This window comes from Phacochoerus africanus, chromosome 8, assembly GCF_016906955.1.
Source record: "Phacochoerus africanus isolate WHEZ1 chromosome 8, ROS_Pafr_v1, whole genome shotgun sequence".
NCBI lineage: Eukaryota > Metazoa > Chordata > Mammalia > Artiodactyla > Suidae > Phacochoerus > Phacochoerus africanus.
Genome location: NC_062551.1, coordinates 37,071,522 through 37,085,913, shown reverse-complemented (window position 1 = coordinate 37,085,913; position 14,392 = coordinate 37,071,522). Strand labels below are relative to the sequence as shown.

Sequence of the window (14,392 nt, the reverse complement as noted above, 5' to 3'; positions counted from 1 at the left end):
AGATTTATGTGGATCTCAACCTATGACAAGTCTTTAATAGCAAACTAGTACTAACTGCTACAGGCAATTTGTAACAGATTTAGAATAAAAAATATATTATTCTTACTTTATAAACCCTTAACCACTTTTACAGGGTTGGTGATTGATTTTAAAAAGTGTTTCTTTTTTTAAACCTTCTATTAAATCCCTTTTCTCTGCTGCCTTCACTTTTCAACATGAAATAATGCCACTTTTTAAAACCGGCAGCTTATTTTGAAAAGATTATAAGAAGTGTGAGATGTAGGAGACTTAATCGACATCCTTCACACATGTCAGATATAAGCAGATCTCTCAAATAAAGACTACTACTTCAAAAGAGTCGAAAAAGAAATCATCTATAGGATATGAGGTAAAAAAACTTCTGATTTAAAAAATTGCCAATTTTAAAAATATAAAGAGTTTTTATACATTTACTAGTGAATGTTTAAGAAAGAAAATATTTAAATAAATTTGGAGCGATCCTGGTTTCAGATGATGAGTCACAATTTAGAAGTGAATGAGAATTTAAAAACTGACTGAAAAATACAGATATGTGGCTACAAAACTGTAAACATCTGGAGTAGAGGGAAAAATCAAAATCAAAGAGAAATCAAGGAGCTTATTTCTAGGAAATGATCTCCCACCTATACTCAGAAACTTAAGAGTAGAATGATTTCACCCTAATAGAAACCATGAATTTATTATTCTTGATAAAGAGATATTCTGTAAAGCTGTAATAATCCAAGAGATATTATTACACAGTGAATTTTGTATCAAAGTCACCAATGCCCAGTTTTGATTTTTTCTGGAATCTATAAGCATTACATATCCTAGAATTATTGATACATGTAATCAAATTTTTGAGATTGATAATGATTGGAAAATGGCCAGAAAGTATAAAAATTCTAAAAATAATAAGGAAAAAGCCATCAAAAATGCACAGAGAAGAAGGAAAAGATTCACTATCAACATATTATATGGTTTTGGAGATGGGATTAAGATGGTGGAATAGAAGGACTGGAGCTCAATTTCTCTCCTAAAAACAACAAAATTCACAAGTAAAGGCTGTGCAATCTTCACCCAAATGGACCAGAAACCTTAAAAAAGATCCCCTATTCCGGAAGAAAAAAAGGCCACATTAAGAAGTAAGAGGGGCGATTTCATGATATAAACAACCCCATACCTCCTGGGTGGGAAGCCCCACAGACTGAAAACTAACTGTTTCACAGAAAATCGCCTAGAGGAGGTAGAGTTCTGAGCCCCACATCGAACTCTCACTTGTGGGGATCTGGCACCAGGAGAAAGAGCCCTGGAGCATCTGGCTCTTAAGGCCAGTGGGGCTTGCACAGGAGCTCTATGGGACTGGGGGAAATGGAAACCACATTCTTAAAAGGTGCACACAGACTTTCACATGCACTGGCTCCCAGGGCAAAGCATAGGAACCTGGGTCAAACCTGACTGCAGTTCTTGGAGGACATCCTGGGAAAACAGGGGTGAATATGGCTTGTTGTGAGGGAAGGACACTGAAGTAGAGTCTAGGGAATATTCAGCAGCTGCTTTTCTCTGGAGGTGGCCATTTTGGGAAAATCTGGCCCCACCCATCAGTCAGAGTTGAGAAGCCCCAGGGCAAACAATAATCCAGGTGGGATCACAGACCCACCCCTCAGTAAACAGGTTGCCTAAAAACCCCTCAGGCACACAGCTGCCTCTAATCCCATCCAGAGACTAAGCCCCACCTACCAGAGGGATTAGAATCAGCTCCACCTACCAGTGGGCAGGCATCAGCCCCTCTCATCAGGAAGCCTACAGCAAGCCCCCATACCGACTTCAGCCAAAGGGGGGCAGACATCAGAAATAAGAGAGGCTACAACTCTGGTATCTGTAAAAAGGTCATCACACCAAAAACCTATCAAAATGAAAAGACAGAGAACTATAACTCAGATGAGGGAGAAAGGAAAAACCCCAGAAAATCAGCTAAGCAATGAGGAGATTCTCAGCCTCCAGGAAAAAGACTTTAGACTGTTGATGCTGAAGATGATGCAAGACATTGGAAATAAACTGGAGGCAAAGATGGATAACTTACAGGAAACACTGAGCAAAGAGATACAAGACATAAAACTTAAGCAAGAAGAGATGCAAAATACAATAACTGAAATAAAAAACTCACTAGAAGTAGCTAACAGCAGAATACAGGAGGCAGAAGAACGAATAAGCGAGGAGGAGGACAGATTAGTGGAAATTACGGATGCAGAACAGAAAAGAAAAAAAATTGAAACCAAATGAAGAGAGTCTCAGGGAACTCTGGGACAATGTTAAACGCACCAACATCCGTATTATAGGGGTGCCAGAAGGAGAAGAGAGAGAGAAGGGGACAGGAAAAATATTCCAAGAGATAATAGCCGAAAACTTCCCTCACATGGGAAAGGAACCACTCACTCAAGTCCAGGAAGCACAACGAGTACCATATAAAATAAACCCAAGGAGGAACACCCCGAGGCACATAGTAATCAAACTGACCAAAATTAAAGAGAAAGAGAAAATCTTGAAAGCAGCTAGGGAAAAGAAACAAGTAACAATAACCCCAATAAGGTTATTGGCATATTTTTCAGCAGAAACTCTGCAGGCCAGAAGGGAGTGGTATGATATACTCAATATGATAAAAGGAAAAAACCTCCAACCAAGATTACTTTACCCAGCAAGGCTCTCATTCAGATTTGAAGGAGAAATCAAAACCTTCACAGATAAGCAAAGCTGAGAAAATTGAGCAACACTAAACCAGTCTTACAACAAATACTAAAGGAACTTTTCAAGGCAGAAAAGAAAAGCCCACAACAGGGAACAAAAATTCCACAAATGACAAGGCTCACCAGTAAAGGTATATATACAGTAAAGATACAAAATCGTCCATGCACAACTATACCACCAAAATCAGAAATCATGAGAAGAGATGGGTACAAATGCAGGACACTGGAGATGAACTTGCAATTAAGAGAACAACAACTTAAAACAATCTGAGATACGTATAGACTCTTATGTCGAAACTTCAGAATAATTGCAAACCAAAAATCTACAATTGATACACACACAAAAAAATCAACTCAAATAAAACACTAAAGATAGTCATCAAACCAGAAGAGGAGACAACAAGAGAAGAAGGGAAGAAAAAAGAGCAACAAAAACAAATCCAAAACAATTAATAAAATGGCAATAAGAACATACAAATCAATAATTACCTTAAATGTTAATGGACTAAACGCCCCAATCAAAAGACACAGACTGGCTGAATGGATACAAAAACAAGAACCATATACATACTGTCTTCAAGAGACCCACATCACCTTAGGGACACATACAAAGTGAAAGGGAGAGGATGGAAGAAAATATTCCATGCAAATGGGAATCAAAAGAAAGGTGGAGTAGCAATACTCATATCAGACAAAATAGACTAAAATGAAGAATATTTTAAGGGACAAGGAAGGTCACTCCCTAATGATCAAAGGATCAATCCAAGAAGAAGATATAACAATTTTAAATACCTACACACCCAGCACAGGTTCACCACAACATATAAGGCAACTGCTAACAACCTTAAAAGGACACAATGACAATAATACAAACATAGTGGGAGACTTTAACAACCCACTTACAGCAATGGACAGATCATCCAGATAGAAAATCAATAAGGAAAAAGGCCCCGAATGAAGCATTAGACCAGATGGACTTAATAGATATTTATAGGACATTCCATCCAAAAGCAACAGAACACACATTCTTCTCAAATGCACATGGAACATTCTCTAAGACTGATCACATCCTGGGCTACAAACCAAGCCTCGGTAACTTTAAGAAAACTGAAATCATATCAAGCATCTTTTCCAACCACAACGCTATATGACTGGAAATCAACAACAAGAAAAAAACTGCAAAAAACACAAACACGTGGAGACTCAACAACATGCTACTAAACAACCAATGGATCACTGAAGAAATCAAAGACGAAATTAAAAAATACCTAGAAGCAAATGACAACAAAGATATGACACTCCAAAACCTATGGGATGCAGCAAAAGCCATTCTAAGAGGAAAGCTTATAGCAATACAAGCCTACCTCAGGAAACAAGAAAAAGTTCAAATAAACAACCTATCTTTACATCTCAAGCAGCCAGAGAGAGAAGAAAAGACAAGACCTAAAGTTAGCAGAAGGAAAGAAATCATAAGATCAGAGCAGAAATCAATGAAACAGAAACAAAGAAAACCATAGAAAAGATCAATGAAACAAAAAGCTGGTTCTTTGAAAAGATCAAGAAAATTGATAAACCCTTAGCCACACTTATCAAGAAAAAGAGAGAGAGGGCTCAAATCAGTGAAAATAGAAATGAAAAAGGGGAAGTTACAACACTTATCATAGAAATACAAAGGATCATAAGAGACTACTATGTGCAACTATATGCCAATAAAATCGAAAACCTAGAAGAAATGGACAAATTCTTAGAAAAGCACAATCTTCCAAGACTAAACCAAGATGAAATAGAAAAGATGAATGGACCCATCACAAGAACTGAAATTGAAACTGTGATTAAAAAACTTCCAACAAACAAAGTATAGGACCAGATGGCTTCACAGGTGAATTCCATCAAACATTTAGAGAAGAGCTAACTACAGACCAATGTCACTGATGAACATAAATGCAAAAAGCCTCAACAAAATAGTACCAAAACAAATCCAACAATACATTACAAGGATTGTACAGAATGATCAAGTGGGATTTATCCCAGGGATCCAAGGGTTCTTCAATATCCACAAATCCATCAGTGTGCTACACCACATTAACAAACTGAAGAATAAAAGCCATATGATCCTCTCAATAGACATGGAAAAAGCCTTTGACAAAATCCAACACCCGTTCCTGATAAAAACCCTTCAGAAAGTGGGCATAGCGGGAACCTATCTCAACATGATAAAGGCCATATATGACAAACCCACAGGTAACATCATTCTCAATGGTGAAAAGCCGAAAGAATTCCCACTGAGATCAGGAACAAGACAAGGATGTCCGCTCTCGCCACTATAATTCAACACAGTTTTGGAAGTCCTAGTCACAGCAATCAGAGAACTAAAAGAAATAAAAGGAATCCAAATTGGAAAGGAAGAAGTAAAACTATCCCTATTTGCAGATGACATGATACTATACCTAGAGAATCCTAAAGACTCTACCAGAAAACTGTTGGAGCTCATTCGTGAATTTGGAAACGTCGCAGGATACAAAATTAATACACAGAAATCAATTGCATTTCTACATACTAACAATGAAAAAGCAGAAAGAGAAATTAGGGAAGCAATCCTGTTTACCATTGGATCCAAGAGAATAAAATACCTAGGAGTAAACCTACCTAAAGAGACAAAAGACCTATACTCTGAAAACTATAAGACGGTGATGAAAGAAACCAAAGATGACACAAATAGTTGGAAAGATATACCATGCTCGTGGACTGGAAGTTAACATTATCACCATGGCTATACTACCCAAGGCCATCTACACATTCAATGCAATCCCTATCAAATTACCAAGGACATTTTTCACAGAACTCGAACAAAATATTTTAAAGTTTTTCTGGAAGCACACAAGACCTAGACTAGCCAAAGACATCCTGAAAAAGAAAAGTGGAGCTGGAGGAATCAGGTTCCGGGACTTAAGACTATACTACAAAGCAACAATCATCAAAACCGTATGGTACTGGCACAAAGACAGACATACAGATCAGTGGAACAGGATAGAAAGCCCAGAATTAAACTCACGCACCTACAGCCAACTCATCTATGACAAAGGAGGCAAGAATGTACAGTGGAGAAAGGCCAGCTTGTTCAGTAAGTGGTGCTGGGAAAACTGGACAGCCACATGGAAAAGAATGAAATTAGAACACTCCCTAACACCATACACAAAAATAAACTCAAAATGGATTAAAGACCTAGATATAAGACCAGACACTATAAAACTCTTAGAGGAAAACATAGGCCAAACACTATCTGACATAAACGACAGCAATATCTTCTCAGATCCACCTCCTAGAGTAATGACAATAAGAACAAAAATAAATGGGACCTAATCAAACTTAAAAGTTTCTGCATAGCAAAGAAAACCCTAAACAAAATGAAAAGACAATCCTCAGAATGGGAGAAAATCTTTGCAAGTGAATCAACTGACAAGGGATTAATCTCCAAAATTTATAAACACCTTTTGTAGCTCCATACCAAAAAAACAAACAACCCCATCAAAAAATGGGCAAAAGAGCTAAACAGACAGTTCTCCAAAGAAGACATACAGATGGCCAAAAAACACATGAAAAGATATTCAACATCACTCATTATTAGAGAAATGCAAATCAAAACCACTCTGAGGTACCACTTTACACCAGCCAGAATGGCCATCATCAAAAAGTCTACAAACAATAAGTGCTGGAGAGGGTGTGGAGAAAAAGGAACCCTATTACTCTGCTGGTGGGAATGCAAATTGGTGCAACAACTGTGGAAAATAGTATGGAGATACCTCAGAAAACTAAAAATAGAACTACCATTTGATCCATTGAACCCACTCCTGGGCATCTATCCAGAGAATACCATGACTCGCAAAGACACATGTACTCTGATGTTCATTGTGGCACTCTTTTCAATAGCCAAGACATGGAAACAACCTAAATGTCCATCGACAGAGGAGTGGATCCAGAAGATGTGGTCCAATGGAATATTACTCAGCCATTAAAAGGAACGGGATACCAGCATTTTTAGCAACATGGATGGACCTAGAAACTATCCTGCTAAGTGAAGTCAGCCATACAATGAGACACCAACATCAAATGCTTTCACTGACATGTGGAATCTGAAAGAAGGAAAGACTAAACTTCTTTGCAGAACAGATGCTGACTCACAGACATTGAAAAACATATGGTCTCCGGAGGAGACAGTTTAGAGGGTGGGGGGATATGCTTGGGTTATGGGATGGAAATCCTATAAAATTGGATTGTTATGATCATTACAAAACTACAGAAGTGATAAATTCATTTGAGTAATAAAAAAGAACATAGTATATGATGGTCACCATTGGAGACCATCAACAAGGATGCTTGCACATTTTAAGAACATATAAGGATGCGCACACATTTTAAGAACATTTTAAGGATGTCTTACATCTTGTGAGACAGAGCCAAGGATCATGTCCCAGTTCTACTACTTCTTAGTTTTGTGCCCTTGTGTAAGTTTCTTAATATCTGAACCCCTGTTACCACAGATGAGGTACACAGTTGTGGTATAATGAGTTTAAATCCAATGAGTATAAATACTGTTCACCTCAGTGAGGTTTGGGAGGATTAACTGAGATAAATGTATAACACTTTCTATAAAAGAGTTCCTGCCAAATAATAAGTATTGTTAAGTATTATGAAAAAGAAGTAAACAAATATTTGAAAAATACTAAACTAAATCCTTAACATCACTGATTAACAATAAGCTAACACTTTCTTGTTGAATAAGTTATGAATACATTAGTTATTTTGGGTATAATGATAGGCAGGGGCAGGTTAGCTACAGAGAATGTCCATTTGTTTCTAGGTTTAACAGAATAAAGAGGTAGTGACTTGCTACTGTGGAACTGAACAGGAAAATGGAATTGCTTTGTGAGAGCTGCTAATGGAATGGATTGTTTTGGACAAGTGATAGGTAGCAACAGGCACTCTCAGCCACCCACCCACCACCTATCCATCTATCCAAGCCATCACTCAACTCTTTAGTGGGTGAAGGTTAAGCACAGAGAGCTGTATACCTATATACAGCCAAGGAGCACATCACTGCTTTTGCTTATTAATGGATGGGGTATTTACACAGGATGAAGCTGCAGAGTTGTGAAGAAAATGGGGTTGAAATGGAAGCCTGAGTTATTCGAAAATGGAGTAGGACACTTAGAAAAGAGATCTTCATAATTTGTTCTCGGGCTCTGAGAGTGTATTATTCTATACTGCTGTGACTGACAGCAGGGAATTCCCCTCAGATATAATGTACCAGAGAGGAAAAAATCTTACTGTCTTTTAGTCTTTCCCAGGCTGAATGCAACCAGAAGGTCTAAGAAAAGGGAAGATCCTGCAATAATCACTTTCCTAACTCTGTGGTAATCAACCAACAAAAAGATAAACGCATGATGAAGTTCATAGGGCAGTTACAGGGATTGTTCCAGTTATCATAAATTCATTCTATTAACTAGAGCAGGCTTAGAGAGACAAATGTCCCAATTAAGTTGTAGTTATATTAAAGTATCTTATGAATAAAATATCACCTGTTAAACTACAAAACAGCAATGTGATAATGCAAAATATAGTATTATCCTATAGAATTTTTAAATACTTAATATTCAAAGAAATAATTATATAATACCATGTACCATTAAACCCTCTTACTTAGAAAAGAACCTATTATATACAAACTTGTACATAAAGACTTCATGGATTTAGGGTCCTAGTTTTTCCTCATATTCATAATCTTAAAGGCAAGGATTATAGCCTGGTCTGCTTTAAATGCTGAGTATGTATAAAATCAAGATGGAAGGAGCAATTTTATAATTTGTATATAAATTACCATTTCTAATCAAAAAGCATTCAAAATATTTATCAAAATCACATCTGGCATCCATGACTCACCAAGATAGATGCTCATAGTCTTTGCTAGAAGTAAAAACTCAGGGACTAATCACTTTTGCTATGGCAACCGTGGCAATGCAATCACCAGGAAACACTAACAAATTAGACTTATATTAGAAGAATACGGAGTTCCCGTCGTGGTGCAGTGGTTGACGAGTCCGACTAGGAACCATGAGGTTGCGGGTTCGGTCCCTGCCCTTGCTCAGTGGGTTGACGATCCGGTGTTGCCGTGAGCTGGGGTGTAGGTTGCAGACGTGGCTCGGATCCCGCGTTGCTGTGGCTCTGGCGTAGGCCGGTGGCTACAGCTCCGATTCAACCCCTAGCCTGGGAACCTCCATATGCCGTGGGAGCGGCCCAAGAAATAGCAACAACAACAACAACAACAACAACAAAAAGACAAAAAGACAAAAAAAAAGAATACTCTAAGAATGTCTCTTCATTTTCCAGGCCCTACGTCTGCATATAAAATATCTTGTCTCTACCAAAAATTTATAATAGTATTGTCTTCATTTGGTGGGACAGGGGCAGGTCAGGTTGCCAGGTTAGAGAGAAAACTTTAATTTGGGTGCTTTTACTTCGATCATGTCAGAACAACTGGCACTAGAAAGATCTGAAAGGATATTAGGAAGCCGTGCAAATACAAAAATCTGTTTAAATGTTAAATAGTATAAATATTATAGATAATGTATAGTTTACTAATTTACTTATTGTCTTTCCTATTTCAATAGAATTTAAACTCCATGTATGCTTAATTCATGACTACATGCTAAGTAAGCATCTAGAATGGTGCAGTCTAAATAGTAAACACTCAAGAAAAGTATTTTTTGAAGAGGTTAGTCAACATCTTTTACATCTTTCAGTACAAAACAAGAAGAAAACTGAATGGAAGAAGAACTGATCACTACTCTATTTTATTTCATTTTGCTTTCTAGGGCCAGACCCATGGCATATGGAAGATCCCAGGCTAGGGGATGAATTGGAGCTACAGCTGCCGGTCTACACCATAGCCACAGCAATGCAGGATCCGAGCTGAGTCTGCAACCTACACTGCAGCTCACAGCAATGTCAGATCCTTAACCCACTGAGCAAGGCCAGGGATTGAACCAGCATACTCATGGATACTAGTCGGGTTCTTTAACCACTAAGCCATGAAGGGAACTCCACTACACAATTTTAAGGAACAGAATAAACTATTTGCTTGAACTGAGGTCTGTACTATAAAATCCATTCAAAGGAAATGAAAGTATTATCTTTTAAATTCTTTGAACCAGCACTTTCAGCCCTTCTGCAATATAATCATCTATCTGAAAGGCATTTGATTTTTAAAATACTTATGTAGAAGAGAATATGAACATTTAATTATCCATTCACATTCAGGCTAAATGTAAGTTTAAAAATTTCCATACATGGCTCATGTGATTTTCATTTCTGGAGCAAAACTAAAAAGAAACAATTTTAATTTGTCAGATTGTTAGTGAATACACCTAAATGTAAAACAAGAAGTATAACTGCTGTCATTTTGAACTAAGCATTTCAGCTCTACCATGGCTAATTTGGAATTAAAATCTGAATTTTTATCAAGTAATTGCAAAAACTTCATAGAATGACCTGATTGTGGGGTTTTCCTCCCTTTCTCCTTCGCTTTAATAACATCATTTATTATTATTTATTACTAGGCAACGACGATACTCAAATAAGATTTGGTTTCAATATTCAATGACACTGTTATTTAAGGGGTTCAATACTTTATAATATGTTAGTAACTCATGGATGACAGGTTTCTATTTTCATTAGTTCCTTTATTGTTTAGGATTATTTAGACCTGATTGACAATCCCCTGGCTTCACTAACATGCCAGTATTTTTCCTTCATTTGAAGAATAAAGTGTGATCTCTTTATGATGATTTGATACACAAGAGTCAGATTTGGATATACAAATTTACGCATTATGAGATTTTAAAAACACTTTTTTTTTTCCCTTTTTTGTCTTTTTGCCTTTTCTAGGGCCGCTCCCGTGGCATATGGAGGTTCCCAGGCTAGGGGTCGAATCGGAGCTGTAGCCACTGGCCTACGCCAGAGCCACAGCAACATGGGATCCGAGCCGAGTCTTCAACCTACATCACAGCTCATGGCAATGCCGGATCCTTAACCCAGTGAGTGAGGCCAGGGATCAAACCTGCAACCTCATGGTTCCTAGTCGGATTCGTTAACCACTGGGCCACGAGGGGAACTCCAAAAAAAAAAAAAAACTTTTTCTAATTAAAGTATAGTTGATTTACAATGTTGGGCTAATTTCTGCTGTACAGCAAAGTGACCTAGTCACACACACATACATATATACATTCTTTTTCTCATATTACTTTCCATTACGGTGTATCCCAAGAGACTGGATATGGTTCCCTGTACTGTACATTAGGACCTCACTGCCTATCCGTTCTAAACGTAATAGTTTGTATCTACCAACACCAAACTCCCTCTCTGTCCTACTCCCTCCCCTCTCCTCCATGACAACCACAAGTTTGTTCTCTAAGTCTCTGAGTCTGTTTCTGTTTTATAGATAGGTTCATTTGCGCCATATTTTAGATTCTACATATAAGTGATATCTATTGGCTTTTTAAACCTCTATTTAATTTCCTCTCCAATCTGTTTAAATCCAGTTCTCTTTTGGTATAAAAATCTCAGGCATCTCAGAGATTCTAAAAGTCTTCTCCAGAATTTCTATTCCATGTCCAAGAAGCATTACCTTCTGCATATCCCATCAGACCACAAGATTTTGTTTAATTTTACTTTCTAAAGTTAATTTAAAAAGGTATAGTTGGCCCTACATATCCATGTGTTATATACATCCATGTATTCAACCTACTGCGGAAGTCCTGGATATGAAGGACTGACTGTATTATGTAATTTTATACAGTATAAGGGACTTGAACTTCTGTAGATTTTTGGTATCTGGCGGTAGGTAGGGGGAACTGGTCGGGGGTGGGGGTGGTCCTAGAACTCACCCCCCTCGGTACCTAGGGATGACTGTATCAACGAAGCTGTTCAGAAAAGTTCTACTTCCCACTGCTATGACAGTATAAAATTAACACATATTCATATGTCATTCATTTGGTAATCTAATGTGTTTCCACTCCATTTTTATGTTTCTACATTTTCACAGAAACTCTCTATTCAAGCCAAACAGTTTATTTACTAGTCACTAATCATACCCTGTTTTTATACCTTCACATATATTTAGCCAAACTTCAGATGTGCTTCAAAGTCTAGTCTAAAATCTCACTTTTTTCCAGGAGGCTTCATATCCTTTCTCAGCCTAGAGTGATCTGTATTGCCAAAATTTTGCACCTTGTCTGTGGCATTAATTCCATAATTAACAATGAAGTAAGAGTTTGGTTTCTCTCATACTATGGCATTGCTGGTTTCGGTATTCTTGCACTTGTTACATATTTATCTCCTGTCTTCCCAAGTGGACTGTAAATTCCTTAAAGTCAAGGAAAATTTTACCTTGAAAATCTGTTTTCTTCCATGGGAGTCAGCATAATATTTTAAGCATGACATTGGTTTAATTTTGCATTTTATTTGTAGGAGTTAAAGACTATAAAAATACATGACCTTCTATAAAGGAGTTTTGCTCATGCAACTAAGAGGATAGATAGAGCCAATTATTTATGAACCTAGAAGTACTATGACCAAGAAAAATAAAATCTAAATATTTTAAGTACACACCTTGGTTTCTTTCTCGCCACAACGGACTGTTAGCCTCCTATAATTTATTTTTCATTATTAAATTAATCTCACTACATAAAAGAAAAACTGGAAAACAGGGAATAAGATAATCTATTATCCTGCTTTAACACAACCATTATTGTCATTTTGATATATTTCTTTCTAGTCTGATTTTTTATGATCATATTGCATTATTGTACAACATACTATTCTGCTCTTTTCTCCCAACAGAGTTTACATAACTATCACTTTTATTGTCTCTGTAACATTTCCGAGTTTTATTTAGTTGATTTCTGAGAAAGCATTTCTTTGCCTTATAAAGGGAATAAATACAATTACAGAATTTTGAATAATTATTCCCTTGCTTTATTTGCTCAAGGTTCTTGATCTGTTTGATTTCACCCTACACACCTCCCTTTGGCTATACTAGCATAGCCTTAATTTAGAGTAGATTTTTTGGATATCTTTAAAAAACATTTTATGTTAGAAGCTAAAAACGTCATCACAGCTATAAAAAAATTCTGTTACTAGACAACTTAAGTGAGCAGGGAGCAATTTAAACTTTAACTCCTTTTTAGTACAAGATTCTTCCTGTGAGCTATATCATGTATCCAAACATGTGTTTTTTTTTTGTTTTTTTTTTTTACCAAATGAATGGCTAATTTCTGATATCATGCTTACTTCCTGGCTATCAGTCACTTCCCTTGCCTTGGTTCAAAGGGAGTGGAAGGGGTGGAGGATGGATGACAGGATACAATTCACAGATGTATTCGAATGTATAGGAAAATGCATATTTTTACATATTAATATTCATAAGCTTATTTGATGCCATCTGTTTGGACTCAACAGCAATCCTGTTTTTTGATAATACCCAGCTAAAAATACATCAGATTTTAAAAAGACAGAGTGGGCTATTTATTTAAAATTTACTGATACATTAACAAAGTTTACTGATATACTACCTAAAATTATTAAAATAGGTGAGAAATAATTATGTTTAATTGACTATATCCTATATTCGGCACTTAAAAAATAGAGATGTGTAAATGTCTATGCTTATGGTTAGCACAATTAAAATTTTTTAAGTAAAGCTACTAATAACTTTATTACAAGCAAAATACCTTATCATACAAAACACATTCATAAAACAAGTAACTCTGATTTGGAGGATATTAACTAAAGCTTAAGGGAGGTCTGTGAACCTCCTGAGGATTATATAATGCATATATACTTTTTTCCCTAAAGAAGACTTGCCCAGGGATTTGTCATTAATCCAGCTAATCAAATTGATCAGCAAATTAAAAGAAAAATTCATGTATCTTATTACCTGACTATGCATGTTAAAAGCTATAAATCAGGCCCCAGAAATATGCTCAAAATCAAAGAAACAGTCAATGTAATAAAACTAAAATAAGTATATAACAGAGGAATTCATGTTGAAATTTCAATCAAATAACACTATCAAACCTTCTCCTTTAGTTGCCATGGGACATAACTCTTTGACATTGAACAATGACTCAATTTGGTCAGTTATGGAAAGAGCAGTTATGGACAAGACCAAACAAATCTTATGAAAAATCTGTGTGCTTACTGTGTCCCTGTTACTGCGCTTTACTTACACTGTGCTATTCACAAAAGCCTTGTGAGGTGGTTGTCACCATCCTCATTTGGAGGTGGAGACATACCGTCCACATTTTGAGGAACAGGCTGAGGTGCTTGTGGGTAGAGTGAAGGAGAAGGAGGATGGAAGTGAGCTTTGGAGTCTTAAGTCATGGTCTCATCTAGGCCACTTTTCCACCTAACACCCAAATCCCTGCAATAATAACCCTGAGAAAAGATGAAAGAGCCCTATATGTTTTGGAAGATCTTAATCAATGTGAACCTGATTTACTGTGTAGAATCTTAGGAGATTCATAGGTCCTCTTGTGGCAAATACATGAGACAGAGATACTCTTATTGGGCATTAA

General features: G+C 36.8%; 1 protein-coding gene across 1 annotated transcript in view; it reads right to left on the bottom strand.

Moving 5' to 3' along the window:
• ITFG1 (integrin alpha FG-GAP repeat containing 1) overlaps positions 1-14,392 on the bottom strand; it is a 224,048-nt gene that overhangs the window by 139,262 nt on the left and 70,394 nt on the right. The gene's annotated exons all lie outside the window — the stretch shown is intronic.